Source organism: Felis catus, chromosome B2 (assembly GCF_018350175.1).
Source record: "Felis catus isolate Fca126 chromosome B2, F.catus_Fca126_mat1.0, whole genome shotgun sequence".
Taxonomy (NCBI): domain Eukaryota; kingdom Metazoa; phylum Chordata; class Mammalia; order Carnivora; family Felidae; genus Felis; species Felis catus.
In genome coordinates, this window is record NC_058372.1 from 9,101,954 (window position 1) to 9,107,897 (window position 5,944).

Below are 5,944 nucleotides of genomic sequence, written 5' to 3' on the forward strand. Positions count from 1 at the left end.
AGGCTTTTGTTTGTTGGGCGTCTTTTGGATTACTGATTCAATGTCCTTACTAGTTACTGCCTTTTCAGATTTTCTATTTCTTCATCATTCAGTCTTGAAAGATTGTATATTTCTAAGAATTTATCCATTTCTTTTAGGTCATCCAATTTTTTGGCATATAATTGTTTTACGGTAGTCTCTTATCCTTTGTGTTTCTGTGGTATCAGTTGTAATGTCCCCTCGTTCATTTCTCATTTTCTTTATTTGCATTCTCTCTCTTTTTTTTCTTGGTGTGTCTGGCTAAAGGTTGGCCAATTTTGTTCATCTGTTAAAAAAGAAAAAAATTGTTTATCTTTAATGTCTCTTTCGTATTTTATTTACTTAAAAATATTTTTTTTAACGCTTATTTATTATTGAGAGACAGAGACAGAGTGTGAGCAGGGGAGGAGCAGAAAGAGAGGGAGACAGAGAATCTGAAGCAGGCTCCAGGCTCCAAGCTGTCAGCACAGAGCCCGACATGGGGCTCGAACCCACAAACCACGAGATCATGACCTGAGCCGAAGTCAGACGCTTAACCGACTGAGCCACCCAGGCTCCCCTCTTTTCTATTTTAAATCATTTGTCTTCATTCATCAGTAACTATATGCTACTATAAACAAGTTATTCTTGTCATTGATAAAAATATATTCCCTTCCCAGTGATAGGATTTATTTAATTAATTAATCTAATTATTCAACACACATGTGTTGAGTCTACCATGTACCAGGCACTGAGGAAACAGAAGTACACAAGGAGGATATGTTCTCTGTCCTCTTTGGCGTCTATAGTACAATGGGCAGCTTAATCCAATCTGCGATCCTCTAAACTGAGCTTAATCTACTTGTCCTTCATGGCCCAGTTTCAGACATGTCCTTAGTCCCACCTTCCACCATCCCCCAACCTGCCCATTTCTCTAGCCATATTTGCAGTTCTGAAGACATATCCAAGCATCTGTACCTCCGTGCCTTTGCATGTACAGGGGCCTCTCCCCAGAATGCCCTTGCTCTCTCCTTCCTCCCTCACTTTCTCCATATCATACTTGGCCTTCAAGATTCAGTTTAAGCATGAATCTTGGAAGTATTCCCTTTTTTAATATTGTTTTAATGTTTATTCATTTTCGAGAGAGAGAGAGAGCGAGAGACTGAGCGAGCACGAATAGGGGAGGGGCAGAGAGAGAGAGGGAGACACAGAATCCGAAGCAGGCTCCAGGCTCTGAGCCGTCAGCACAGAGCCTGACGCGGGGCTCGAACCCACGGACCGCGAGATCATGACCCGAGCCGAAGTCGGACGCTCAACCGACTGAGCCACCCAGGTGCCCCCCCTTTAAAAAAATTGTTTTTTATGTTGGAAGTATTTCCTGACACCACCTCCCCATCTGATTGGATGTCTTTTTTTGTGCTGCGACTATTCATCTCTACCCAAATGTAGCTCTGTCAGAACATTTGCCAGATAAACTTGCTGTACTTTCTGGCTTACTTGAGCCTTTTCCCCACATTAAACTATTAGCTACTGGAGACCAGGGTGCATGTCTTCTTACGATCTGTGTGATTATATATTCTTACCACCTAGCATCAGGCCAGCCATATACTCTGGAAGTATTGTGGAACTACAACCTGAGGGTCCCTGTCTTTCCATCTATCTCAGTAGAATCTCATCCATTTTCTCTGGCTTCATCACAACGCTGAATTATATCGAAATGAATTGTCAGTGAAGAAATATCATTAGTTTCCTTCTTGTGAACTATAGTACATCAAGTTGAATCGCCAAAGAAAAACTTGAAGTACCCTCTTACGAAATCTTTTAAATGGTGCAACTTGTTGGTTTCTAAGCCCCGTAGGCAAGGCTGAGCCTGAGGTTGTTAGGAGGGGGCAGCCTGACCCACAGAGGCTCTTTGTCAAAGAGGCTAATTTATAAACAGTCATGATGATTTGGCCAATGGCAGTTGTGGCCCCAAACAAGGACCTGTCTATATCTCCTTAGAGTGGCGGGATGGCTGGGCTTGCCTTGGTGGGTAGAGTCGTATCTTATGCCCAGATAAGAATTTTTCTGAGTAGTATTACCTATAAACACCAAATGTCAGAAGGAAAGTTAGAATTATCCTCTGTTAGAGGATAATAAAGTTATAGCATAGTTAATTATGTCTTCATTGGAATAAGGGTTAAGAGCGAGCGTGGAAGCATACTTCTCCTGTGTCTTGTTCTTCTATACCATTTCTGTGGTAACCTTGTCTCTCCTGGTTCTGTTTTTACCGGCCAACCAAATCAGGTGAGTAGATGCAGTGGGGCCGTAGTTTAAAGGCTGAAACCCTTACAATGGGAAGGCTGGCTTCCCCAGCAGGGAGGGTGTGCCGTGTCCCTTGGGAATCCAAACAGAACATGCTTTCCTTTCCTCTCCTAGTCACACCCTGAGAGTAGCTGTGTTAAAATCTCAGGCACGAAGACTAAAATACAACCCAGCCTCCCAGAGCAAGCTGCATATGCCCTGGCAGGCTGAGCCTGACGACCTGGGTGGTAAGAGGTTTTCTTTGATCATCACTTGGGGCGGTTGGGCTGGGAAGATGGCAGAAGCCTGGGGAAGACGGTCAGTGGGCAGACACCATGGTGTTGAAGGGTACCTGTACAGTTTTTGCTTTAAGCCTTTCAGGTTCAGTTTGGTTTAAGGAACATTTAAAGGGTATTTATGATGTGGCAGGAACAGGTGCTAGAAACATAATAGTTGGCAAGAGAGAGATGATCCCCACCCCCATGGGTGGGCAAGTCCCTTGCCCTTGTGGACAAGAAATAAGGAGATACAGACAAGTCTCATGGTAAGGGACTTGAAGATGCTAAAAAAAATACCAACCCATCCTGAAGGAGAGGATAATATGTAGCTTCCCGATCAGAGAAAGTGAATGGAAGCGTCCAGCCCGTCTGTGTAGAAGGATAGATAGACAGCTGCCTTGACTCCTTCTGCTCCAGAGAAAGAGTCATGTCAAAGATCTGCACTGGGCCACAGGGAGTCTAGAGCCCAGATATCCCTGCTTTTCCCAGCTTCTCCACATAACTAATATGGTGAGAGAACAAACAGAGGCAGTGGTGGTGGAATCAGTGATGGCCGGCAGGGTCAGGGTGAGAAATGTCATTGTCAGGGAAGCGTCTATTGTGCCAGCTGTGACAGTGGTGACTGTGTTCCATCAGTCAAGAAGTAAGTGCCAGCTCGCCATGACACTGGTGAGGCAAGGCAATTAGCAGCCAAGGGAGGCTGCAGAGAGAATAAAAGCAACATGGCACCTGAGGTCAAGGAAGAACAGCCTGAATGGAACGATTTACCGAGGGTACATGCACTCCTCTGGAAGGGGACAAGTGAGCGGGGACCTGTCCCCTCTGTCCGAAGACTTTGGATTGGGCTGTGGATGTTTGTTACTGGAAAGGAATTGTCCTTAAAGCGTCTCCTCTGGATAGTGAGTGAACTTGTGTTCTTTTTAGGATGTTCTTTTACCATCATACTTGGTATGATCAACCCAATAAGACGATGGAATTTAATATTTGTTTCAAATCATTAATGGAATGCACAAGGCCCAAATAATATGATGATGCAGCTAAGAAAAATCAAATATATTCTACCCCCTTTTTACAAAGACGTTTGAAACATCTGTGTTCATGGTTGCTGGTGTTTGACAAGGATGCCTTTGCCCAAGATTGCTGTTGGGACGGGAGCACAGGCGGGATCCTGTGATAACAAGGTTTGCTGGCAACTAAGCACCTTAAACAGTGTTAGAAACAGACTATAAGCCAGAATTCTGTACTGTGTCAGGATGCATTTGACAAGACTTCAGCGTCTATTTGGTATTTTTATGATTCTCAAGGCAGCAAGGCAAGTGAGCCTGACAGCCCAACATAGATCTACTAAACATTTTTTTTTTTAAATTAAAGATGTTTAAATATTTTGATAGGGCTCTCTCTAAAATAAATCAAAATACAGAAAATTAATTAATTTGCTAAACACTCAGATTTCATGAGTTCCTTTTATAAAGACTCTTAGGAAAAAAATGTTTAGAGATTTAAATAAAATGAGCAGCCATCACTGGAGTAACTTCTTGAAACCATAATCCAACCTGACACCTTAATTTTCCTTTGCACTAAAAACTATAGCCCCAGATTCTGGTGTTGTCAAGATTTATTGACATGAGGCTAAAAATTACTCTAGGATATAGAACACAGCAATCTCTTTGACAGACTGAAAAATTGATATGTATCAAAACACACACACACACACACACACACACACACACACACACACACACACAAAACAACCCTCCACCAGTGACCAAAGTCATACTGCTCTTGTTATCATAAAAGCAATAAGTAATCTACCTTGGATTGAAATACATGTTGTACTCACCCCACTTCCAACATTTGCAGGGCCCAGAAAAGAATACAAATAGAGGCCCACATGCCATAGGGCTGGAAGTGATAAGCCAGGCTAACAACTTGCTAAACAAAGTATGTTCTATCCTATATCGACAAGTGTACTTTCATGATCAGAAGGCAAGGTCAAATGTAGAATTCTTGGGCCACTTAGTATTGTATGCCCACAACTCCCGGGTCAGGCCCTCTCCCAGGCCACCCCTCTTCTCTTCCCACCAGCAGCTCCATCCTGGACAGCAGGACTTTGTGGAACATGGCGCATGTAGACACCCTCGCCTTGCACTTACAAGCTCTATCCGCCCTCCGCCACCTCCCCAGTAGCTGGCCGTGGCCACCTGCAGGGCTAGGAGTGGGGTTTCCACCTTTGGGCCAGACCCAGAGAAGAGGCCGGTACAGGCCCTGGAAGAGGGCTCAGGGTCCTAAGGGAATTCCAGGGTCTTGGGTACCTGGAGTGTTAGCTAGATGAGAGGTCATGGGTACCCGTTTGGTATATCCCTTTGGCCGTGAAGGGAGGGCATGTCTAGAGAAGAGCAAGAGTGGACGCTCTAAAGCATGGGATCCAGGATAGGAGCCTATCTGGCCCACATCATAGGGTGAGTACTAGGCTACTTCTTTGCACTTGATGAAGGCTGAGACCACCCCACTCCTATTTAACAGTGTTCTCTCCCAGAGTGTCTTGTCTACCTCCCTAGAATAATTGTATTTATAGGCTTCTGGACAAACAGGGGCTATGCCATCATCCACAGGAAAATAGCCAAAGTAGCTGCCAGATGTTACTGGAAGTTTGGGCTGCAGAGAGGATATTGGAAGCAGGGAACTGAAACCATCCTCTTACCTTTCAGGATATTTCTTCAACTTGGCAAACTTTCTGCAACAAGCAAACCCATCGACTCCTTATGTCAGGCCTCCCTCCTCAATGTCGCCCATACATTGTGCTCCTCCTTGTGAAGGATGCCAGCAGGCCTGCTCGCCCCATATCACCTTGACCTTCATCCAATGGTTCTCTTAGCTGTTGCCCTTGGTATCACCCTGTCTGACATCAGTGTTTCTTTGTGGGTCAAGACGTGGTCTGGATCTCCCCGAATCCTGGTATGTGCCTTTTTGCCCACAGAATGTCAACTCATCCCCCTGGGCTTATCTCCTGTTGAATGACTCATCTGAGGGTGGAGTGGGGAGGCCAGCCATGCCTAAAAAAATGTGCCCCGTGGATCCTGGGGATTTAGTTACTCTGGACTTCACATCCGATTTTACTGTTTCCACCAATGTAATTGGAGAGATGAGAATAAAGCTACTTGCTGGCATTTTCTCATTTCATCTTGGGAACTAGCAAGTGATAAGAAGAACTATCTTCTTTTCTTTTTTTTCTGGAGGGGGACATCTCCCTTCCATTTGTACTGTGCTCCTTACTTAGATCATTTCCTGCTGGGGCAATTTCAGGTTCAACCTGTTTTTTTCAAGGTATGAATCACGTAAGTGACTCAAATCCAATTTGGGGAGAAAAAAAAAGGCTAAGCTGGCTG

General features: G+C 44.5%; 1 long non-coding RNA gene across 1 annotated transcript; it reads right to left on the minus strand.

Moving 5' to 3' along the window:
• Positions 1-238: 238 nt before the first annotated feature.
• LOC123385283 lies at positions 239-5,652 on the minus strand. The gene is made up of 2 exons (XR_006597508.1): positions 5,260-5,652; positions 239-304 (listed from the first exon to the last, which is right to left on the minus strand). It is a non-coding gene; the product is annotated as an uncharacterized LOC123385283 (long non-coding RNA).
• Between the last annotated feature and the right edge of the window lie 292 nt (positions 5,653-5,944).